Source organism: Phacochoerus africanus, chromosome 11, assembly GCF_016906955.1.
Source record: "Phacochoerus africanus isolate WHEZ1 chromosome 11, ROS_Pafr_v1, whole genome shotgun sequence".
NCBI lineage: Eukaryota > Metazoa > Chordata > Mammalia > Artiodactyla > Suidae > Phacochoerus > Phacochoerus africanus.
Genome location: NC_062554.1, coordinates 115,447,106 through 115,460,188, shown reverse-complemented (window position 1 = coordinate 115,460,188; position 13,083 = coordinate 115,447,106).

The following is a 13,083-nucleotide window of genomic DNA, read 5'->3' as shown; positions in this document are numbered from 1 at the left end:
CTATTGGCTTGTCATCAGAGGAAGGACAGAATCTACAGGAGGAGAGACTGAGAACACCTGTCAGATTGAAGGAGAGAACCAATCTGATACTTAGAAATGAAACAAATCAGGATCATATTCTATAGCCTGTGGGTATTCACTTCACTTTTTAATTTAAAAAAAATCTCAGACTCACAAAACCACCAAGAAGTTTTTTGTAAGCTGGTAGCTGAAAAAATAACTTAAGATTGGGTATTTTCCCCAGTGAAACTTCTAAAATCAGGGTGGGCATTTTTAACTTTTTAATTTGGTTATTTCTTTTTCCCCTTGGCAGGGGGTAAGGGCAGCTTAAAAATGGTTGATTTGTGTATTTACACTAAGGAATTTGGTTAAATTTCACAGGGTCTGCCAAGAGTTCTCCCTCCTCAATTCTCCTCCTGAAGTAATCTGGCTTCAGGGCCAGAACAGCCGCTCTCCTTAGGAATTAAAGTGCATTTTTTCAGTAAAGTGGGGTGGGGGGGAGGTGTGGTTTACACTTACGTGATAATGATTAAAAGAGGGTGGGGTGAGAGAAAATCCTATTACTATATATAGGTATTTATAATTAAGGTCATAATAAAAACAGATATTCTCTAAGGAAATAAGATGCACAAACCCAGCCCAGCACCCTCAGAAGTAGGAGGGTGCTGGCCTGGCTCATTGACTTGTGAGGCATTTTTGATTAATGGAACAATTGCTTCAGATGAAAGACACAGACCTCAAAGGTTAGTTTTTCAAAGGCAAAAAACAGACTGGTAGGTTCTTATAGTTAAAAACTCTATCTCATTCCCTTCCAGGGATAACAACATTTTAGAAACTGATTGTCTGTTTTATTATGAATCCTTGATTAGCAAGTTGTGAAAAAATGTTAGATAAGTCTGTTGTATTACGGTAGCCTTTAGAAACTCAGGATGAGGAGGCATAGCTGGTCCTTACAATCAATCAGTATCAGCTGAGGAGAAGTAAAATTTTCCTGTAATCTCTTTATTTGATAGCTACCACCAGAATCTTATTTTCTATTTTCCTTCAAATGCTTTACTGTTTCTTGGGGGATAAACCCAAGAATTTTCCAAAGAGAAAAAAATGCTACATTATTAGCTGTATGAAGTGATGAGAAAAGGGAAATTGTCCTGGATTCTGGCCTCTGAGTCCAGTGTGATCTGCTTTTCACAGTGACCAATGGGAAGGCACAGTGCCAGGGACAGGAAGATGAGAGACAGTTTGTCACCCACCATATAAGCACCATTGAGAACAGCTAGACAGATTTCGTTCAGATTGTGTCCATCTGAAGGAAAACTACATTTTGGCTACACTGACTTTCCTATCTTTGAACCTTCCTCCTTGTCTTTTCTTAGAGGCAGAGCATAAGTGGGCCCCACCCAAAATTATGAGAAGCCAGGAATCTAAGGGAAATCTAAGTGGTCTTTCAATGCACTTCTCCCTTTACTCACTTGTACTAACATGTCAAAAAATGAAGAGTTCTGATTTTAAACATTTCTTAAAGGAGAAGCCAATGGTTCCTGACTGATCTGGCAGATGTATTTAAGTTCTGCCATTAGATCATAAAATAATGCAACAGGCTAAAACTGTGAACACAGACCATAGAGGATGAACAGTTAATGGACTGAGATATTTCTTTTGCCTACAGTTTAGGAATGCTTTTTCTTTGTTGTGAGTAGGGGGATGGGGGCAGGGCATGAAACCACAGATTAGCTTTTGTTTAGCTCTTTCAGAAAGGATTTCTTAGAGGTTTAAGAAGGATCAGCAAGCCAATCAGTAGGACAGAAGAACTTAGCCAAACTTCACAGTTCTGATATAGAATTCCTGATAGAGAATTTGTTCATTCTTTGTATAAAATATAGTACGTACGAGTTTCCATATATACTTTTTTTTTTTTTTTTACTATTACTTCCCCATCCTCCTCCTCTACTCTCCTTCCCAATATCTTAAAATCCAGTGCGGTATGGTTGCATAAAGTTCAATAGTGTTTCACAGTACTCCTCAATGGTTCTCAGTATGGAAACCTGAATGGGCTACTATGCTGGATGCAAACAAATCCCAAAGGCTATTGCTTTTCTATTCCACCCAATATCAGGAAGCCTTCACAATTTTCTAAGGCATAGGAGGCATTTTCTCTAACTGACATTGCAGCATATACATGCTAAGCAAATAGCCAGGCCTTCATGTTATTTTAATGAAATGTCATAGCTGGATACTAATTCAGTCCTCTGCACTAACAATCTTCTCTTGGACCCACTTTTTCTTCTCAAACACAGCATCTACTTGAAATTTAAATTATCTATTATTTGTAGGCAATACGAATGAAAATTCCTACACTGCCCAGAATTCTCTCAGGAGAGAGACTGCTGAACTTGCCCTTAAACAACAAATTTCTTTCATAAACTAGAAGTCACTTGGTAGCTTGTTAGTTTGAACAGTGGTTCTCACTTTCTTAATGGTAATCAAACAGTTCTCCCCTCCCTACTATCATGAGTGAGGTTGCCATGGCTAAGTATCTTTATACCTGGGATGGGAGAAAGAAAGATATGGAACCTCATTTGGGAATTACTGGGTTAGGTCTTTGACATCCTGGAACAAAGATGCTAAAATGACACATTTCACATTTCATATAAAATTCAGAAATATTTATGCCTTAGCTAGTGCATTTGATTCACAAAGAAACAAGGAAGAGTGAAAGTCTCTACATTGAAATCCCACTTAGAAGACAGGCTGAGAGACAAATAACCAAATGTATCACCATCACCCCCAGGAAGGAGCTTTCTTTTCCTTCATTAACTTTAACGATACTACCTACTTATTTTACAAACAAAAATCACCCTAGGTGGCTCAGGGTTGGCTCTTTTAATAAGTTCAAGTGCTCTATTTTAGCTAGCAGAGTTGACAAATCTCTACTCAAATCATATATGCAAGGAAAAGAGGATTCTAGGGAGCAGACCTTGGGAATCTGTTTTGCTTACTTATGCACACTTTGTATTTGGTATAGAGAAGAAGCTGGATGGATGCAGCATCTCTACAGAATCACTCTGGGGACAAATGGATGATCCATTTTACTACTTGAGCTTTGGCCTACTATTAAGTCTTGAACTCAGAGCCATGCCTGGAATACCAATAAAGGGATCTTATGACAAAAAGAGAATGGGGTGGAGGTTAGCCTGCCAAAGACCACTCAGGACTATCTAGACAGACAATGGCTCTCAACCCTAGCTGCCCATTACAATCATCTGGGGAGCTTTTGAAGCCCAGATTGCACAGTAGGCCAATTAAACATGAATGTCTGGAGGAGGCCCCAGGCATCAGTAATTTTTTAAATGTCCCAAGAGATTCTTATGTGGATCCAGATGGAGAACTACTTGCCTAGTTCACTGGCTCTATATAGAAAGCATTAAGGCTACTGTTCACCCAAGCCAGATGGAAGAAAGATTAGACTCTATGCTTCTCCTAGATTCATAGATTTGTCATGCCTCAAAGAAATTACCTAGGCATTTCTCACTTGTTTGTTTTGTATTTCAATAAGTCATTGTGGCTGTAGTAGGCTGCACTGCTGATAGTATATTATCGATTTAGGTAAACCTGCACCTGAAGTATGTGTTTGTAGCAAGACAGCTGGGAACAGGCCTAGACTACAACTGGGCACAAACAAAAGCCCAGAAGGAAGAATTTTCCTAAGCAGGAGTTAACTCCTGAGTCTAAAATATTAGGAACAGGGCTTATAAGCTGACAATTATTTTATAATTAGAAAAAAAAACAGTCCCTGTAGTGGCTCAGCAGTAACAAACCCAACTAGTATCCATGAGGATGCGGGTATGATCCCTGGCCCTCGCTCAGTGGGTTGCTGTGGCTGTGGCATAGGCCGGCAGCTGCAGCTCCAATTTGACCCTTAGCCTCAGAATTTCCATATGCCGCAGGTGCAGCCCCAAAAAGCAAAAAAAAGAAAAAGAGAGAGAGAGAGAAAGAAAGAAAAGAAAAGAAAAGAAAAGAAAAGAAAAGAAAAGAAAAGAAAGAAAGAAAGAAAGAAAGAAAAGAAAAGAAAAGGAAGGAAGGAAAGAAAGAAGAAAGAAAGAAAGAAAGAAAGAAAGAAAGAAAGAAAGAAGAAAGAAAGAAAGAAAGAAAGAAAAAGAAAGAGAAAGAAAGAAAGAAAGAAAAAAGCAGCTGTGGTAAATAGATTCACATGATTTTACTGCTTTATCCTCCTACAGAATTCATTCTGTTTGGGCAAAGGTTACTATATCAGTTGTCACCAATGAGTACTGTTTGTCTCATTTAGAATTTCACACTGACTGCATTGTCACTTGACCTACCCAATAACCAGGAAGGTAAATACTTACCAGCTAGTACCTGTGAGATAGATGCCAACCCTCTAAAAATCTGAAAATGGATCACTGTCATTTTCACTTTTAACCAAAGAATCCCTTTTTGGATATTACAACCAGCCACTGCATTAGAATGAAAAGGTGGAAAGCATACCAGGATATTTATTAAAGGCCTGGTAGTTCTTCCTCGGCTGTAACAAATGTTCAAAAGGTAGGTAACCTGACTTGGTTCTGTGCACCAGTGCCCCAAACAGCAAATCAGCTGAGTGCTACAACTGGATTTAAAGATTAGGTGGTCTGCCTAGTGGTATTTCACTACTGAAACTGAATTTCCTGACACCCACAACATTCAAATGAGGCCATCTTGACTATGATAACTGTATTAGCATTAAAAACAGAAATACCTCTCTTTATAGTTTCTTTTTTTTTTGTCTTTTTGCCATTTCTTGGGCCACTCCTGCGGCATATGGAGGTTCCCAGGCTAGGGGTCTAATCGGAGCTGTAGCTGCCAGCCTACGCCAGAGCCACAGCAGCGCAGGACCCCAGCCACCTCTGCGATCTACACCACAGCTCACAGCAACGCCAGATCGTTAACCCACTGAGCAAGGGCAGGGATCGAACCCGCAACCTGATGGTTCCTAGTCGGATTCGTTAACCACTGCGCCACGACGGGAACTCCTATAGTTTCTAAAAGCAAAACAGATCATCCGAAAATCCACGTCATGCATACCTCCAAGTCAAGATAGAGGCAGAAGGCTCATTATCAGGAAAATATGGTTTCTATTACAGTCCTCGAAAATGGACTGCAAATGTCAATTAAAAATAAAAGAACTCAGGATTCAAACAAATTTTTTACATCATTCAAAGGAGTTGAGCATATCTTTAAAATCAGCAAAAAGACACCACTTCCATGGACTACTCTTGCCAAACAGAAGCCAGGGACAAAAGCACTAAACCCGAGTTTCCTGGTGAACCTAGCAGTTAAGGACTTGGCACCCTTGCTGCTGTGGCTTGGGTTCAATCCCTGGCCTGGGAGCTTATGCATGCCGCAGGTGCAGCCGGTCGGGGGTGGGGTGGGGGAAGCACTAAACCCAAGTGTTCTGACACTGTTTGATCTGGGCAGCAAAACCAAACATTAACATCTAAACATGACAAGGAGACGTGAGATACTGCAGCCTGTATATTTTGGGTCTGGCTTTCCTCTGCTTGCTACAGAAAGCTACACTCTTTCTTCAGCCAAGTGCTCAGAGGTAGAGGAGCTGAAGTGAGTACAAAAGAGAATGGGGTGGACAGTGGCTGAGGAATCCAACCTCCTGCCCAGGGGGGAACAGGGCAATCTTAGAATATTCTGTCTTTACTGGGAGGTAGACTTTTCTCCACTGACTTATCTGCCTTCATGAGACACCTTTTTCTCACACATACATAAAATCATATACACAAAGCTGGCAACTCGCAACAATACTGCAACTTGCAGCAATAGCACACCTATCCCAATAGCTACTTTCAATCTAAATTTTACCTTATCCCCCAGCTTTTCTCAGGTGGATTCAAGCCAAATTTGTTCTTTTGAGATCCCTCCTTTTGTCAAGCTTTTAAACATACATTCCACTTTAACACCTACACCTACATCTTTTGTCTCTAAAGAACAGCTGCACTAAGTGGGTGCAATACGTTACAACATCTTTATAAATAGAAAGTGCAAGAAATAAATTTTTTAGCCAAAATACAAAGCAACAAAAAGCTCTCAGAGTCTACTATGCCAAGAATTTGATTTTTATAATCAATGATACAGCTAACAAAATGCTTCTAAAGCTACCAAGGTCATAGTGGATGAGTAAATATATTTATAAACATACATTTATGAAAAAAGATATTAAGAAAATAGCCAAACTTCCCACAAAAGTTATTTGCATATCTTTAGAATATCACTCTGTGTCCAATGCACATGCATATACAATTGAATTATATTAGTGTTATTTTGGGGGCCAGTTTTCCAAAAAGAAAACAGGCTCATTTTCTAAAACTTCAAGTTACATGATTTAAAATCATTTTTGTAAAAATATCAAATACCATATAAATTCTAAGTATCTTTGCTATCTGACTGACAGCCACTCTAGAGACGGATTTCGGCCACACTCTTAGTTACCCCTGCTTTAGCAACTTGGCTTCCAGAGGAAACACATTTTAAGCTTTGTTCCCTGTGTTGTAATTCTGTTTTGCAGTGGTTCTTAAAGAACCGCTATAATTAGGATTCTATTACTTTATAGAAAACTGATCTTCCTATGGTAGATCATCTTCAAATATGTCAAAAACATCTGCTTTAAGATTGTGCTAAACCTTACAGAATTTCTACTCACTCATGCTGCTGTGACTGGCTTGAAATGGTTTAGAGTTGTGATGCTGAAAAGAAAGAATAAATATTTTGTCAATCTAGAGCTTCTCTTTCTTCTGACTTTGCTCTCTTTTTAAATCCAATACCACAGTACAGTTGACTCTTGACCAACATGGGTATGAACTGCATGGGTCCACTTCTACTTTTTTTCAATAGTAAAAACTACAGCACTAAACAATCGATTAGCAGTTGGTTGAATCCCTGATGCAAAAATAATCACAGATTCAGAGGCCAACTATAAATTACAGGTGGATTTTCTACTTGCAAAGTGTTGGTGCCCTAACTTCTACATTGTTCAAGAATCAACTGTACTTAGTTTTTGTGCAACCACCAGATGATTTCAAACTTAAGAGGCACAGAGGAGGGCCAGAGAGCTATATATAACACACCAAATGAGAGACATCTCCATAGATTATTGAAGATTTTTAAAGAGTCCGGTATTTTCACTATAAGCATCTTTGCCAAAAACATTTTTGCAGCATAACTAATTGGCTCTAAGACGGTTTTTGCCTTGACAGTTTGGTTTTGACTGGTTGAAATGTGTTAGCATTTCTTCCAGTTGGCAACATTACTGATGGCTTTATTGAGCTGACAGATGATGATTTATCCTCAAGAGTTCGTTTCTTATTTTGAAACACACTACATTGGAGGATAAAAAAGAAAAAAGCCTCAAAGATGCAGAGTTAAACCACATTTCCCACAGAACTTTGGAACATCTACAAATGGACATGCGACAGGATGCTAAGAACAAACTGCAGGGGCTTTCATAATGTGATACAAAGCTCAGTTACAGATATGTATCCTGGTATTCAGAAACTGGTATCTCTCAATGAAGGAAGAAACTTAAGCAAAAAGAAAAAGTGCAATGCTGAGTGAGGAGATGAATCAATGAAAAAAAAAAAGTAAAAGTACTATGAAATAAAAGACCTGTGAGACAAGTGCTTAGGTACAACCCACAAAATAACAACCAGTTATGTGTGCAGGATTGCCATGAATCTACACACATTTTAGATGATTTCAAATATTAAATATTTCACATTGTGCAATAGTTTTTAATTTTTTATTAATTTTTCATGTTTCATATCGTTTTTAATGTCCCTCTTTCATTTTCCATTATTTTATCTTTTATGGCCAAATTGCCTTATGGCCAATTAGTAATGAGGTGACAATGCTTACAGCAAAGATCTCTATAGCAAAGATGCTTATGGCAATATACCCAGAACCAATTTTTCATTTCTTGGGAATATATTTTCGAAGGCTTGCTTTGTCACAAAGAGCAGATTTTGAGGTACAGCAGAGTGGAAATATGGATCAAAAGAAAATGTTAAGACTTACTTATTTTTCTATTTCAAGCTACCAACATCTTTTATTTGATTTTCTAACTGGTCTCCATGTATCTTCTCGTGCTCCTCTATACTCATTTCTCAACACTGAAGCCAGACTGATATATTTTTTTCTTTTTTCCTTTTTTTTTTTTTTTGTCTTTTTAGGGCTGCACCCACAGCATATGGAGGTTCCCAGGCTAGGGGTCAAATTAGAGCTGTAGCTGCAGGCCTACGCCACAGCCACACCATATCCAAGCCACATCTGCAACCTAAGCCACAACTCATGGCAACATTGGATCCTTAACCCATTGAGTGAAGCCAGGGATTAAAGCCACATCCTCATGGATACTAGTTGGGATTGCTACCACTGAGCCACAAGGGGAACACCCTCTTTTTTTTCTTTTATTTTTTATAGCCGCACCTGAGGCATGTGTAAGTTCCCAGACTAGGGGTCAAATCAGAGCTGTAGCTGCCGGCCTACACCACAGCCACAGCAATGCCAAATCTGAGCCAAGTCTGCAACCTACACTGCCCCTCACAGCAACATTGGAGCCTTAACCCACTGAGTAGGGTGGGCAGGGATCGAACCTACATCCTCATGGATACTAGTCGGGTTCATTACAGCTAAGCCCCAACAGGAACGCCAGAGGCTCATTTATTTTTATTCATTGAAGTTTTCCCCAATCTTTATATGGTAAAAATCTAATTAATCCTGATACCTAAATGACTCAAACATTCTATTCCTGGTTATTCAATTAAAAATGCCAAAGTCTTTTCCCTTCCCAGCATTTTCTAGAGTCCTAAATTAAGTCTTCAGTCCTGAATACCCCTTTTATTTCCTGTATTTGCAATTTCTGAGGCCTGACCTAGGACCTCTTCACTATATGACAATTGGGAAAAACCAGCAAGAAGCCCTCACAACTAATTCTCTAGGAAACCACTGCACATGGAATGGATAAATAGTACCAAACCTTTCTTCTCTTAGAAAGTGTATTGTTTTGGGGATGATTATTTTTAGAGGAGAATTTATTCTTTGCCCTTATTTCTTCTGAAGGCAATAAAAGTCTACTTATAAGCCAGCAGGAGTTTAAATAAAGTATCCTAAATTTGACAAATCTAATAAAAAAAATCACCAAACTTCAATGATCTGTTATTTTAGATAACAGCTGGAAGCAACTGCTAATTTTACAGGATTAACAAGGAGTTCCTGTTGTGGTTCAGGTTAAGAACCTGACTGGTATCCATAAGGATGAGGGTTCGATCCCTGGCCTCACTTGGTGGTTAAGGATCCCACCTTGTTTCTGCAAGCTGTGGCATATGGGTTGCAGATGTGGCTTGGATCCCACATTGCTGCAGGTGTGGTGCAGGTGGCAGGTGTAGCTCCAATTTGAACCCTAGCCTGGGAAATTCCATATGCCATGGGCAAGGCCCTAAAAAGAATGGGGGAGAGGGCGGGGATTAACAGAATATAAAATTGGGCAATAGACTGATTTTCCCAGATGAAAGGTAGTAGAAAGAGAATGAATCTATCCACCTTCTAGCACAAATCTGTGCCAGAGGTAGTATGGTGGCAGTAAAGATACTTAGGATATATAGAAAAAACTTTCACTTATCTTAAGAATATAATCCATCTAGCTACTCAACAGAATCTCCTGTTGAAAGAGATTTAGTGACCATATACATTGTTCCATATCACAGCAATTTCTGCCTACTTGTAAACTTAAAATACAGCTGACATCTCTAATAAATCAAGACCTATAACAGTAAGATTTTTACTTCCTCTGGAGTATTCTTGGTTTTAGCATATACATTTACTGTGTCTTCACAGGAGAAAAAGAAAAAAAAGAAAAAAAAAGCAAATGCTCACAATTTGGAACTTAGAACAAAAGAAAAATGGAAATTTTGCTGTAAGATAAATGCAACTCAGGGAGTTAGGAAGCTAATGAAATCGGTTCCAGATATTTGTCTCATTCTCATTTAGCTCATTTTCTGACCCATGACAGATATAAGAAACGGTTTCTATGGCACAAACAACTGACCTAAATGAATACACAGGAGGTAAGACAAATTTAAAATCCAATGCTACCTATAACAGATTAAAAGTGGCCCCAAACCTTGACATTATCTTCCATCAAGTGATAAGATATTTCCTCTCCCCTTGAATCTGGGCTGACCTGTGACTTCTTTGATCAACAGTGTGGTGACTGTGATAGCTCTGGGCCTGGCCTTCAAGAGGACTGGCACCCTCTATCCAGCCTGAGGCCTGAGCTGCCATTTTGTAAGTCTGACGACTCTGATGGAGAGATCACATAGGGAGTCCCTGAGACTTCCCAGAGGGAGAGAAGGCTCGCTGGGCCTAGTCTTCTAGCCTTCCCTGCCAAGGTGTCAGGACTGTGAAGTCATCTTGGACACACCAGACCAATCCAACCACCTCCTGAACACTACCAGGTGACCTGAGTTGTCACCACAGGAAGCAAGAAATTGCCTAGATAAGCCCTTCCTGAATTTCTGATTCACAATATCATGAAATATATAAAGTAGTTGTTTTGAATCACTACGGTTTAGGACAGTTAGTTACACAGCAATAGATAACTGGAATGGTATCTTTCAATTTTTGCCTTGGTAGTAACTCAATCACTCATTCACAGTTAGGTCTATCAAATGGGTGACCCCTCCAAAGTGGTGTGCAGGATCCCCAGAAAATAGTCACCATTCGACATCTGCTCAGAGATCAACTGCATTATCTTCTGAAGAAATCTTCCAATCACTTATTCTTGAATTAAAAGTTCACTAAAAGCAGTACTGTTATTGGTTATTGTATATTCTAGTTCACTCTGACTCTTTATAAATAAGAGCTAACATGATATATTGGAGATAGTCTGGCTTTTGAATCAGATTGATAAATATCAGCTCTGAAATTTATCTATCGTATAATCTTGAGCTCAATATTTTTCTCATCTATAAAATGTGGTAAATTACAGCTATTAAAGGCAACACAGTCTATTAAGAGTGCCAACTCTAGTGAAAAGACTGCCTAGGTCAGCCTCTCTGTGTCTTTATTTTTTTCTCTAAAGTGAGGATAATAACAGTATCTACCATTATGGGATTGTCATAATGATTAGATGAGTTATTTGAGGCACATAGAACTGTGCCTGGTACATAGTAAACACTCAAAAAAGTCAGCTATTTTTAGTTACTACTGTTACTACCTCATATGATTGGTTACTTTGAGAATTAACTGTAATTATGTCACTAAAGCACTTAGTACAGTTAATTCTGCCCCCTTCTTTTCGATCTTTTATCTCTGTAGTGAAAAGTGCAGGCTTTTAAAAGCACACATCCAGCCTCCAACCAAGTGGGATTAGGACTCTCAAGGATAGGAAGCCACATCTAAACTATGTCTAAAGTCAAGTTTGTTTTACAAAATCCAAGCACACTGTCTGGTACCAAAAAGCACTTAATATTTACTTAATGGAAGAGATTCTCCTATATGCTTTCTACCACTTAAGAATTTCATAGAATAGGAAATATTTTCCCATGAGATATTATACTTTGACTTCTGGCATTATGGATTAATTCAGGTTCTAAGATTCACAGTATATTAAATTGTGCCTTTGGTCATATGACATGCTAAATAAATCTCTCTCTTAACTGGGTGGTAGTATCTAGCTTTCTTAACAGGACTTACTGAGTAGACATGAAAAAAGAAAGCACTGGAGTTCCCTTGTGGCACAGTGGGTTAAGGATCCAGTGTTGTCACTGAAGTGGCTTGGGTCATTGTTGTGGTGCAGGTTCGATCCCTGGCCTGGGAACGTCCACATGCTGTGGGTGTGGCCAAAAAAGAAAAAAACAAGCATTAGAAAAGTTTCTTTCCTCCCCTCCCCCTTAATTGCTCTGCCTTTATAGCCTAGCTTTGTGTTTAAAGCTTCCACTATTTGAGCTAGAGGTCCTTTCTTAATTGTTACAACAGGTTTTATTATACAGATAATGGGGATGGTGTAAGATAAGAAATGATATATGTACTCTGTGAATATAATGCATATTTAGGTATTTTCCTTCAAAGTCACTGCTGCTCCTCACAATTGAGGGAAAAAAATACCTGTATGGATATCTTTCAGCTTTTGATATCACTGTTCCTATAACATACTTTGGAATGTAATTAAGACAGATTTGAAAGAACTCATAATATCCAACTTTGGCTTTTCTTGAGCAAGAAAACTTAACGCAAAGTAAAAGACTGGCCCTGGGGAAAGCACCACTTAAGAATAAGACGAGTGAAGACAGAAAGACACTAGAAGGCAAAAGAGGCAAAGTAACATAAAACTGATAATTTTCAAAAAGTCATAATGCTTGGCAAACTCCATTGTTTGCAACAGATTCATATTTAAATGACACCTATTGCTAAGACCTCAAATGGAGGTGGATGCAAATGATTCACTGGGCTAAATCCAATTTCCTTCACAAGTCCTATATCCCAGATTGATCAAAATTCCAAATTAACCAGAAAAGCAACACTCCAAAATTTCAAGAACCACTAGTACTATAAGAGCTCTAAGACAGATCTCACCTTGGCAAATATTTCAGAACATTTTAGATGAGTATTATCTATTACCTGGAGGATATAACATATTAAACCTACTAACATCCAACTTATAAAAGGCAACTTTAATGGGAAAAAAGAATGCATATATTTATATGTATAACTGATTCACCTTGCTGTACACCTGAAACTAATACAATATTGCAAGTCAACTACATTCCAAATAAAATTTAAAAAAAAAAGAAAGAAAAAGAAAAAGGCAATTTTAAAAATAAAATGCCTAGTGAAGAATTGCCATATACACAACTAGATCACTCATCCAAGCTTCACATGTATTGGTAGAGCTCACAAAAAGTAAGAATCAAACTCACTCTATTATATCAGCATGGCCTAGAACACTCTGACCAGATAAATCTTAGAAGTCCATGTATTGTTTTCAAATGTGGAGCAATTATATTCTCCTCTTGCAAGGAATTC